At 42.2% G+C, this 12,733-nt stretch overlaps 1 pseudogene; it reads left to right on the top strand.

Annotated features, from left to right (window-relative positions):
* LOC135516980 (outer dynein arm-docking complex subunit 2-like) overlaps positions 1-12,373 on the top strand; it is a 75,303-nt pseudogene extending 62,930 nt beyond the window's left edge.
* The last annotated feature ends 360 nt before the right edge of the window (positions 12,374-12,733 follow it).

Below are 12,733 nucleotides of genomic sequence, written 5' to 3'. Positions count from 1 at the left end.
TTAAAGAGCTTCATTAAGACAGAAAGGCAGGCCACGTTACGTTACACCACTATTGCGTGTTTAAATTGTTGTTCATCTGAGCAGTTGAAGGAAACACACACATGGCAGCTGCATTGTTTCAGTCTGACTGGGTTCATACTAACAGTCTGTGGATGTATACCTGCCTGACGCCTGGAAACATTACAGCACCAGAGCCTGTCTGTAGTCAATCAATCAATCAAATGCATTTGTGAAGCCCTTTTTACATCAGACGATTTCACAAAGTGCTCATGCAGAAATGCAGCCTAAAAACCCCCAACGAGCAAGCAATGCAGATGTAGAAGCACGATGGCGAGGAAAACCGCCCCTAGGAAGGCAGGAAGAAACTTAGGGAGGAACCAGGCCCTGACGGGTGGCCTGTCCTCAGTATTGCCCCACAGGAAACACATTGGTTGAATCAATGTTGTTTCCATGTCATTTCAATGATTTTACGTTGGCCCAGCGGAGAATAGATGTTGAATTGATGTATGTGCCCAGTGGGGCAACACTATGTGAGACATTGAGGCCTGGCCACATGATGTAGGGCCGGCAGGTAGCCTAGTGGTTCGAGCATTGGGCCAGTAACCAAAAGGTTGCTGGGATTGAATCCCTGAGCTGACAAGGTAAAAATCTGTTGTTCTTCCTCTGAACAAGGCAGTTATCCCACTGTTCCCCGGTAGTCAGTCAATCTAAATAAGAATTTGTTCTTAACTGACTTGCCTAGTTAAATGAAGTCTATATAAAAAAAAATGTACATCCTGCTTATGATCTATGGATTGGTGTGTTAAAACAATATTTCCTATCCTTGTTTGAGTGGGGTATATCGAGGAGCGATGCTGGGCTCTCTTTCTGTAATGTTACATTCGGTGTAATTTACGGCAGAGTGTAAAATTCAAGACTGCCTCTTGTATTATTGCAACCATATATCAAAGGGTATTTTCTCTGCCATTGAAAAGCTCTCAAAACATGTACAACCACAAGTAGTATAATGCTTTTGTAGGATTCTCTCTCTCTCTCTCTTTCTCTCTCTCTTTCTATCTGCACTCAGAGTACTGTAACTTTCCTCCCCAGCATTCTTAATGGTGTATAACACAGTCCCCTAAGCTTAGCAGAGGAAATTAAGCATTGAAAAGAAACTATTTTACACTGGGAAAGACATTAGTGATCTGTCTGAGTTTTTTCGCTTCTTTTTTTTCTGTCCCTCGGTCTTAAAATATCCAAATGCTATTTCATTGCATCTCGTCAAATTTCATAAACTGTATTTAAACCTTAAAGCAACGTTCAATGTTGCATGAAAAATATGAAAACATCCTTATATGAGCAGTTAATACCCCAAAACTTTTTTTTTTGTGTTTGCCTCAGTGATTTCATTAGGTGTACAAAATGATTCACTTAGAGGTTTTGTCACTGTGTTATTGTGGGTTTTGCCACTGTGTTATTGTGTGTTTTGTCCTGCATTCCGTTCCCTGGTTCTATTGGGCAGCTCTGTGAACAAGTTCAGGAATGAGGAGCTTTCGGGGGCTGCTAGCTTTCCCAGAGGAAGTGTGTACCAGGGCTAAGCAGAAAAAGTGGCAAGATGAATTGCCCTTCCCGTTTGATTTGACATCTACACTTGGTATCTCACAGTTTTATAAGGATGGTGCTTGATTTTGTCCCTTGTACAAAATCAACACACCCTCCTCTTTGCTTTACGTTGCTTCCAGAGGGCTGGGGATTGTTTGCTGAAACCATAAATCCTTGTGGACAGCTTCAGACAACTTTCTGTATTAAAGAGGCTCTTTCACAGGAAAGCTTTGTGAAGTAAATTGATGTAAATTACAAAATGCAGATGGTAATTGTTGGTAATTTTCAACTGAAGGTATTCCAGAAATTGGCCGTTGCCATCTCGTAGCTGGTATGTATTTTATGGCTTTAAATCTCTAAATGAGAAAAATGTTGTGCTGTTGTTGCCACGGGTGCTCTACACTCCTCCTGTGCTTTGCTTTGCACTGTCTGTGTTTTCGTTTTCGTTTTCTGTGTACTGTATGCTCAAAGTAAACGAGTGAACAAGAAAAGGGAGAGAGGGGATAGAATAAAGAGAGAGCGGGAGAAGGAGGTAGAGTGAAAGAGTGAGTGAAAGCAGCAGTCAGGAAAAAAACACTGCAGCAAATATTTCTGAAGTTTCCTCTTAGTCATGCTTTATCTGTAACAGGATTTCAGGTTGTGGACTGGATGTGGTGAGCAGATGATACCCCTAGTACACGCCACTGGAGCTGCTCTGTGCAACTAGCTACTGTACTGTATGTTTGAAATATGTAGTGTGTTATGCGTTACGCTTGCCTAGTGCTGTGACTCCAGCCTCTCTCTAATGTCTGGTCTGGGATGAGGAGGGATGTCCAGTCCAGCAGCTCTTTCAGGTTGGATATGTGTGTGTGGAACCAGTATAGATCTAGACTAAGTCTTACAGCCCCCCCCCCAAGTCAATGATTTGAACGCTACTGACAGACGCTACTGACAGAGAGATGGGGGGGACTGCTAAACGGTCCTGGCTCAGTTGAGGCCGTAGGGAATTTTGTTTACCTTGACTTCCCTCAGTAACTCCCCTTCCCCTCAGCCCAGAGCTCAGCTCAGCTAAATGCGGCCTATTTGAGCTGTTCGCTCACAGCGTGGAAGGAGCAGGGGCCTGAAACACAATGTTTGCATCCCAAATGGCACCCTATTAGTGTACTACTTTTGACCAGGGTCCAGATCAAATGTAGTGCACTATATAGGGAATAGGGTGCCATTTGGTATATATTCATGGGAACACTGGGCCAGGAGGACAGAAGTTCCAGGACCAGTCCTGTAATGCCTGGTTGGTTGTCAGACCCAGGTGCTTTCATGGAGGATTTAGAGACCCCAACACCGGAGCACTGAACTCCTTCATGTGTGACAGGAGGGGAGGCAGGTAGCCTAGTGGTTAGAGCTTTGGACTTGTAACTGAAAGGTTGCAAGATCAAATCCCCATGCTGACAAGGTAAAAATCTATTGTTGAATATCTTATTCATTTAAGCAAATTGCAGGTGTGCAAAAGAGTGAGTACAATTGTATACAATTTCCACAATAACTACATGCACATGGCTTGCTGATCAAAACTGATGAGTTGATTCTCAGTGAAATTGTCGTACTCTTCACAACTTCTAAACATTCTTTCATCATGTGAGCCATCACATGCAAAATTATCCATTCAATTATCAAAATCTGTCAGACATGCATGTATATTCCATAAATATCTATGACATGAAACGTTTGTGATGTCTGCTAAATTGGCAAATGACCTGCCAGGTGACATAGTAATGAAATAGGAATCACAATATTACCAAATTTGGAAGCATATATATGGAGCTTGCACAATCACTACCATTTTTTAACACGGAGGAACATCACAACCCTGAACAGCAGCTACATGCTCGTGGAAGTGAAGAAAGAAGATGTGTAAGAATGCGTGGTGGTGGTGTTAGGGGAAGACATAATAAAGGAAGAGGTAGAATGCAAAGAGTAAGAGTCCCTGATGAAATTAAAGCCACAATTGTGGGACATGTCATAAACCACGGTCTTACAATGGAAGAGGCTGGTCATAGTGTTCAGCCTAATGTCAACAGGTCCACAGTGTCATAAACCACGGTCTTACAATGGAAGAGGCTGGTCATAGTGTTCAGCCTAATGTAAACAGGTCCACAGTGTCATAAACCACGGTCTTACAATGGAAGAGGCTGGTCATAGTGTTCAGCCTAATGTAAACAGGTCCACAGTGTCATAAACCACGGTCTTACAATGGAAGAGGCTGGTCATAGTGTTCAGCCTAATGTAAACAACAGGTCCACAGGAAATGGAAGAGGCTGGTCATAGTGTTCAGCCTAATGTAAACAGGTCCACAGTGTCATAAACCACGGTCTTACAATGGAAGAGGCTGGTCATAGTGTTCAGCCTAACGTAAACAGGTCCACAGTGTCATAAACCACGGTCTTACAATGGAAGAGGCTGGTCATAGTGTTCAGCCTAATGTAAACAGGTCCACAGTGTCATCAATTGTGCAAACATTCCGTAGGGAAAACAGGTAAATATGTACAGATTATTTTACTTTCGTTACAGGATTTCATTGACAACAATAGAGAAACTATTGTAAAGGTAAATGCAAGTCTGAAAATCACAATGTACCTTAAGATATGTATGAGGAATATACAGTAATACAGCAAAATTTGAATACAATATACTACTCTGTAGCAGGATTTATTTGTTAAATCTACATGTCATATATAGGACTGCACAACGACCTCATGCTGTTGGCAGAGCAGCAGTATTCAGCCATCAGCAAGAACAAGACATTTGCAACATGGTCATAGCCAACAATTCCGTCAGGCTAAGAGAGATCCAAAGTGTAATCATATATGACAACAATATATTCGCAAAAATCAATTCTGTCAGCATTTCCACTATAGACAGAGTTTTGGAGGAAAAAAATCAATTGACTATGAAACAACTCTACAAGGTGCCATTTGAGAGGAATAGTGACCGATTGAAGGAGCTGCGGTACCAGTATGTCCAGGTAGGAGCTGTGGTACCAGTATGTCCAGGTAGGAGCTGTGGTACCAGTATTTTCAGGTAGGGGTTGTGGTACCAGTATTTTCAGGTAAGGGTTGTGGTACCAGTATTTTCAGGTAGGGGTTGTGGTACCAGTATTTTCAGGTAGGGGTTGTGGTACCAGTATTTTCAGGTAGGACCAGTATTTTCAGGTGGTACCAGTATTTTCAGGTAGGAGCTGTGGTACCACTATGTTCAAGTAGGAGCCAGTATGTTCAGGTACCACCAGTATGTCCAGGTAGGAGCTGTGGTACCAGTATGTCCAGGTATGAGCTGTGGTACCAGTATATTCAGGTAAACCATTGGTGTGCACATGATATATTGTACAGGGAGTTTTACTGTACTTCAATGATGCCTGTATATATTTCTTGAAGTTGTAAATACCCATAAGAACAGAAAACATTTATACTTTACTAAACTGTGTAATTCTAGAATAGGCTATGTGAAACAAACCTTCTATTTTGTTGCTATATAGAGAATAATGGAGCTGGAAGGACATGAAATGACCCACATTCTTGTTTTTGTGGACTCGGCTGGGTTCAATCTGGCCAAAGGCAGGAGGCGTGGCCACAATCTCATTGGACACCGAGTCACAATTGCCACACCAGGCCAACGTGGGGGTAACATTACAATGTGTGCTGCCATTTCTGAGAATGGTGTGAGCACACATATTCCACACATTGGGCCCTATAACACCCAACTTCTCCTGGCCTTCCTAAATACACTTTACAGAGACCTAATACCAGAACACCAAAGAGGTTTAGTTAGACCAGATTTGCCATATTATGTAATTGTGTGGGATAATGGTCGGCTTCCACCGAACCAACATAGTTAGGAAATGGTTTGCTGCACATGAAAGGATAACAATGGAGTTCCTTCCCACCATCCTACCCATTCCTGAATCCGAAAGAAGAGTTTTGTTCAGCATGGAGGTGGAAAGTATATGACTATCAGGCACAAGATCAGATGTCTCTGTTAGATGCCGTGAATGCTGCTTGTGAGGACATCACAGGCGATAATTGCGGGGATGGTGGCACCACGCAAGGAGATTTTCCCCACGGTGCATCTCAAGGGAAAACATCAGATGTGATGTTGAAGAAAGTCTCCGGCCAGACCAACAAGAGCGACAGGATGTCCACCAAGAAGATGGGAACTTGTAGTGTTACGTACTGTGAGGAGGTACAATTTATTGTTTTTTTTTACAGAACTACTGCAGTTTGTGTGGCAAATTTTCTGTTCACTATATATGACTTTACATGTCAGAAATATGTAAAAATGGACATGCAAATGTCAATTTTCTGTTTACATGTAACACATTGCTCCAAAAATAAATTTGCTGTATACATACAAATGTGCATATCCTTTTTCTGTGTACTACAGTATTGACTTTTCCCAGGAAACTTTGACCTACTGTTAAAATCGATATCTAAAAATCTCAGTGTGATTGATACACAATAGCATAAAACTGAAATTATTGTATAGTACAGTAAGCAGTCAGTGTCAACAAAAAAGTAGAACAGAACTGAAATGTGTATATAACAAACACTTCCAGGGTTGACTGCCATGTTGAAAAAACATCTAAACATTTTAACCAGTACGGCTCACATGATGACAAAAAAACTTTTGATGATGATGACAAAAATTTTGGTGGCATTGGCCAATTTAATGACACAATAACTTGAAGCATGAATTAAATGTTTTGGGTGAGTTACTACATTTTGCAGACATGCAATAGAATTGGGATGTCCCATAATACAGTTGTGACTTACAGTTTAGAGAATGTTAAGACTGTTTAAGAAAATGAGCCAAAGCGATTGAGAAAACATTATTTCTAAAAACCATCTGAAAATCCAGTGTTTTTATGTTAAAGAGTTTTGTTCTATGTAAGTCTTCTATGATATATATATAAAGTGTAATATTGAGATACAAAACTTAAAATGGAACACATTTAAATATCTGACATGCTGCAGGTGTTTTTTTAAAAGCCCATAACCATGTGTGTGAGGTGTACACTTTTGTTTCAGAGTAGACTACCAAGAAACACTCTGTGTGACCCTGATTTACCCCACTGCAGTAAAAGGTTAAAAACCTCAGACCCTCTTGATTCCTTTCTCAAACCAGGGTAGTGCGAGTGTTCATGTTACCGCGGTTTGGTAATATTCTAACAAGTGGTGCATTATAGTCTTTGAGATCCCAGCTGGGGAGGAGGAGGAAGAGAGGGAAAAAAATGCAAAGAGAGACATGCTTATCTTAGCCTAGCTGTGGGCTTGGGGAGACCTTATTTGGCCACGTCTGAATAACATGCTACGAAGTTGGCAAAACGTTGATTCTGGCACTTTGCAGGCATCCTCTCTTTTCACAAAAGAGACTTGTGTGTATGAAGTTTGCATTTCAAAGGTGTTTTGGATGCTATTAAAAAACAACAACATATAAACTAGTGTTACTGGCACAGAAACACTAAGTGATACACTGATGCAATGAAAGTGACTAGTATTCATAGGACAACATCCTTTTTTTCAAATGTCCAAATCAGGGAACTAATGGAAATAGAAGGGAATGGCAGTATTATTTTCTCAGCTTTTTGGGGGTTTTGAATGTTCGCCCAGAGTGTGTCTGTTTGTGTGCTCACTGAGAAGATAGAAGCCTCATCTTTCATCTGTTTTCCTTTCACTATTTATCTTTGAGCAGAACATTCTGAGAATGTCTTTTTCTCTGCTCACTGGCACTGCGCTAGGCCGCTAGCTAACCACACAAATGTGCGGAGCAGGATTTTAAGTTTACATGTTTCACGGAAAGAGTCAGAGTTCAACCTCAACCTCCCATTGACTTACATTATGAACACAATGATAACATGGGAACAGAACACAGACAAGAACTGCTCTGTAAAGATCAGCCCAGTACTGAACTCCCTATCAGGGCCAAGGGCAGGCTGGTTGAAACAGTTGGAGATAAGAGTCAATGAGGCATGATGTGAGGGTCTACTAGATGGCAGAGATTCACATTAAGGCGCGCGCACACACACACACACACACACACACACACACACACACACACACACACACACACACACACACACACACACACACACACACACACACACACACACACACACACACACACACACACACACACACACTATATATTAGTCAATATATAGACCTCTTAAAGGCCCAGTGCAGTCAAAAACATGATTTTTCTTATATATTTCCACACTATGTTGGATTTGTGAAATTGTGATCATGCCAATTTTGTGTAAGAGCTGGCTGATATTTCAGCCTGTTCTGGTGGAATTTATTTTTGTGCCTGGTGTCATCACCAGGTGGTAATTGAGTGAATAGACCACTAAGAAAGACAGTTCCAAACCTCTCTGACATGAAGAGCTATTTTCCAGTTTTCCCCTCCCCACTCAGACCACACCCAGACAGTCCTAGCAAAATTATAGCTTGATAAATTGCTCTTTCTAAGAAGCTATTTCTGTGTCTTTTTCACCCTTTTAATTGAAAACTATCACAGTAGGAATGTACTCACTCTGAGATATATACACTGCTCAAACAAATTAAGGGAACACTTAAACAACACAATGTAACTCCAAGTCAATCACACTTCTGTGAAATCAAACTGTCCACTTAGGAAGCAACACTGATTGACAATACATTTCACATGCTGTTGTGCAAATGGAATAGACAACATGGGGAAATTATAGGCAATTAGCAAGACACCCCCAGTAAAGGAGTGGTTCTGCAGGTGGTGACCACAGACCACTTCTCAGTTCCTATGCTTCTTGGCTGATATTTTGGTCACTTTTGAATGCTGGCGGTGCTTTCACTCTAGTGGTAGCATGAGACGGAGTCTACAACCCACACAAGTGGCTCAGGTAGTGCAGCTCATCCAGGATGGAAAATCAACGCGAGCTGTGGCAAGAAGGTTTGCTGTGTCTGTCAGCATAGTGTCCAGAGCATGGAGGCGCTACCAGGAGACAGGCTAGTACATCAGGAGACTTGGAGGAGGCCGTAGGAGGGCAACAACCCAGCAGCAGGACCGCTACCTCCGCCTTTGTGCAAGGAGGAGCACTGCCAGAGCCCTGCAAAATGACCTCCAGCAGGCCACAAATGTGCATGTGTCTGCTCAAACGGTTAGAAACAGACTCTATGAGGATGGTATGAGGGCCCGACGTCCACAGGTGGGGGTTGTGCCTACAGCCCACCACTGTACAGGACGTTTGGCATTTGCCAGAGAGCACAAAGATTGGCAAATTCACCACTGGCGCCCTGTGCTCTTCACAGATGAAAGCAGGTTCACACTGAGCACGTGACAGACGTGACAGAGTCTGGAGATGCCGTGGAGAACGTTCTGCTGCCTGCAACATCCTCCAGCATGACCGGTTTGGCGGTGGGTCAGTCATGGTGTGGGGTGGCATTTCTTTGGGGGGCCGCACATGTGCTCGCCAGAGGTAGCCTGACTGCCATTAGGTACCGAGATGAGATCCTCAGACCCCTTGTGAGACCATATGCTGGTGCGGTTGGCCCTGGGTTCCTCCTAATGCAAGACAATGCTAGACCTCATGTGGCTGGAGTGTGTCAGCAGTTCTTGCAAGAGGAAGGCATTGATGCTATGGACTGGCCCGCCCGTTCCCCAGACCTGAATCCAATTGAGCACATCTGGGACATCATGTCTCGCTCCATCCACCAACGCCACGTTGCACCACAGACTGTCCAGGAGTTGGCGGATGCTTTAGTCCAGGTCTGGGAGGAGATCCCTCAGGAGACCATCCGCCACCTCATCAGGAGCATGCCCAGGCGTTGTAGGGAGGTCATACAGGCACTTGGAGGCCACACACACTACTGAGCCTCATTTTGACTTGTTTTAAGGACATTACATCAAAGTTGGATCAGCCTGTAGTGTGGTTTTCCACTTTAGTTTTGAGTGTGACTCCAAATCCAGACCTCCATGGGTTGATACATTTGATTTCCATTGATAATTTTTGTGTGATTTTGTTGTCAGCACATTCAACTATGTAAAGGAAAAAGTATTTAATAAGAATATTTAATTCATTCAGATCTAGGATGTGTTATTTTAGTGTTCCCTTTATTTTTTTGAGCAGTGTATATATATATATATACCAGTTAAGTCAGGCTAAGGCACAGAGACCAGAGAGCTAAACCATTGGAGAGGCAGGCATACCGTTTCATGAAATGAGTCTGAATCAATTTAGTGAGGGGGAGTTAGTTGTTTACGAAGGTCTTAAAGTAGGATCATTTTCTTTGAATGCAGGACACTGTTTAGAATATTGTTTGCTGTGTTACTTAAATGATCACCAAGGATGTGTCGTTTCAACACCAAAACGTAGGGACACAATTGGTTGACTGCTCATACACGCTTCCAAAGCCTGGTTCAACATATTCTTGCTATACAACTACAAAAGTTGCTATTTTACAGAGCTTTAAAGCTTACTTTTGGGTTAGGCCTCAAACTTTAGAGCCTGAAAAAGACCTAGAATATACTGGACGATTAATGCACTGTCAAGTATACATTTTGTTTGGGACTTGTGAGCTTTGGAGTGTTTAGTTCAGAGATTTGAAGTAACCTGTTTTGTTTATTATTGATGCAAACCAGAAAGAATCCAAAACTAAGTTGTGCGGCACACCATTGTGATTTAATGAAGGAGCACACATTGAACACATTTAAAATGTCCATTGTGCCAGAGTATTTGTGCCTGCATTTACTTTGATTTTGATTTGGCACTGCAGCTGCCCACAAGCTTGATGTAGTCTCTTTTTAAACAGGAAAAAAGCAAAGATACCATACTAAAACCCATATCGTTTTTTTATTTGGCAGGCTCCTCCATTTGGGCTCCTGAGAGGCGCAGCGTTCTAATGCACTACATCTCAGTGCAAGAGGCATCACTACAGTCCCTGGTTCAGATCCAGGCTATGTCACATCCGCCCGTGATTGGGAGTCCCATAGGGCAGCGCACAATTGGCCCAGCGTCGTCTGGGTTTGCCCAGGGTAGGCCATCATTGTAAATAAGAATTTTGTTCTTAACTGACTTGCCTGTTTAAATAAAATAAAATAATCTCCATAGGTTTACATGTTGTGACAGTAAAATAAGTAACTCTTTCGAACACAATAAAAACGTTTGAATGTATTTGATGTAAAAAAACAAAATGTGGGGCCCCCAAAAAGAACATGTTCAGCAAACAGATCAAACAGCAGATCCATTATACAAGCAGCAGTAATAGTCGGATATAATCTGACCTTTGGAGTAGGTTTTTAATGCCTAGCTCTGCTGCTGCATGCTAGGTTAAAGAGCGACATACAGTGAGAGAGAGAGACATACGGAGGAGTTTGTCACAGACAAGTCACAGCTACCGTATACTGTGCATTGTAGCATGAGTGGCAGTGTGTGTGCACTAGCAAGTAGCATCTGACTTTGCACAAACTACTTGATACTTACAACACTTTCCATTATCAAGAGATGTACAGTATGTAAGTGTCATATCACCTCTGATTCACCAACTGCTTCCTTACATGAATGAATGAGATTGAACAGATTGTAGTGACCTCCCCCCCTCGCTGTACTGATGATGATGATGGTTAACATTGTCCTCTCCTCTCTCCTCCCTGCTCATTTAGCTCCTGCTAGGTATGATAGGCTCCACTGACGAGGTCCTTCTGGAGGCAGCCGCTGTCTGTGTGGCTAACATCCGCCATCTTTGCCCTGGCCAATAAGAAGGCACGATGCGGTTAACCAATCACAACCACAACGACTTCCCCAGCAGCTACTGTGTTCTCATCATCACCTCTTATTGCTGATTGGATGTCATGGGTCCAGATGTACTCCAGTAGCCTTCCATCCACAGAGACTTTTCTCACTATGCCTCTATCCTTTCCACCCATCCCACAGAATGATAGGTGTGATTCAAATCAAATGTGATGAGTGATGCATGTGTATTTATGTCCCTTCTTCCTTCTGCCTCCATCTGTCACAGTGGGAAGCTTTAAGTCCATGCTACCCATGCATTTAGATCATTATTTCATTTGGAGGTCAAGCAAACATATAGGACATACAAACATGTGTGCCCATGCCAGATAACCCCATCACTGTACCTGAGAGTGAAGCGGTTTAGAGCATGTATTGTTCAGTCACATTCCTTACGCAATAAACATGAGACACTGATATCTAAACAAGACCACATCTGGTTGTGTTACTCACTTCAACACATGCACCTTAAAACTGAAAATATGTCTGTGAATCACAGGGAACACAAACACAGACACAACCTTCAATGAGTCATTGAGAGATATCGGGAACATAATAATGCATTGTCGAGTCAGTATATATTAGGTTTGCTTATTTGCTCAACAGTCTGTCTGTCTGTATACAAAATCAAGAAGATATTCTCGTAAATGTTGAATGATACTCATAAATTCAATCAACATTGACGTAAACGGGCAGAATACGGCGATAACATCTCAGAATATAATAGAAGGTCCCTCCTGCACTACAAATATGAGTAAATATGAATCTTAACATGTAATTGGTATGAGCAGTTTCCCTATTAATCACAATTACCTAATGTATTATCTGTTGCATTATGGGTAAACATGGCCATTATAAGTAATTGGGAAAATGTATATTTGAAATGTCCTCATTATTTTTGCCTGTAAAAAAAACAAGCAAATAAGTATTTGTGGGCACTGGGACCACCTTAGAACCAAAAAACTAGCGTGGCATCTGCTCAACAATACCCATTAAACGACTATTGCTGCCTATTTATATAAATAATGACATGAATAAAAAAGAGAGAATGTATTGCATTTTTATTGAATAGAAAACAAAACATAACAAACGTGAAGGGATTCAATAAGAAGAATGAATTGCTGCTTATGCTCAGACATCCCTACTAGTGTGGTAGGAAACTTGATGAGTGAGTATGTTCTCCTCCTCCTCTGTCTTGTGTCCAGTGTCCTTAGTCAAAACAGGCCATGTTAGTTTCCATTGTTTTACAATGGGCTGCATTCAGGCAGGCCATGGCTGCTCCACCTCTCCTCTGGTCTGGCTGCTCCAGTGTCCTGGTCCTAATTAGCCTCCCAGGCTTACTGTAGCACTGAGCCA

The sequence above is a fragment of the Oncorhynchus masou genome, chromosome 28 (genome assembly GCF_036934945.1).
Source record: "Oncorhynchus masou masou isolate Uvic2021 chromosome 28, UVic_Omas_1.1, whole genome shotgun sequence".
NCBI classification, from domain to species: domain Eukaryota; kingdom Metazoa; phylum Chordata; class Actinopteri; order Salmoniformes; family Salmonidae; genus Oncorhynchus; species Oncorhynchus masou.
Note: the sequence above shows the minus strand (reverse complement) of the source record. Positions and strands in the feature narration are given on the sequence as shown.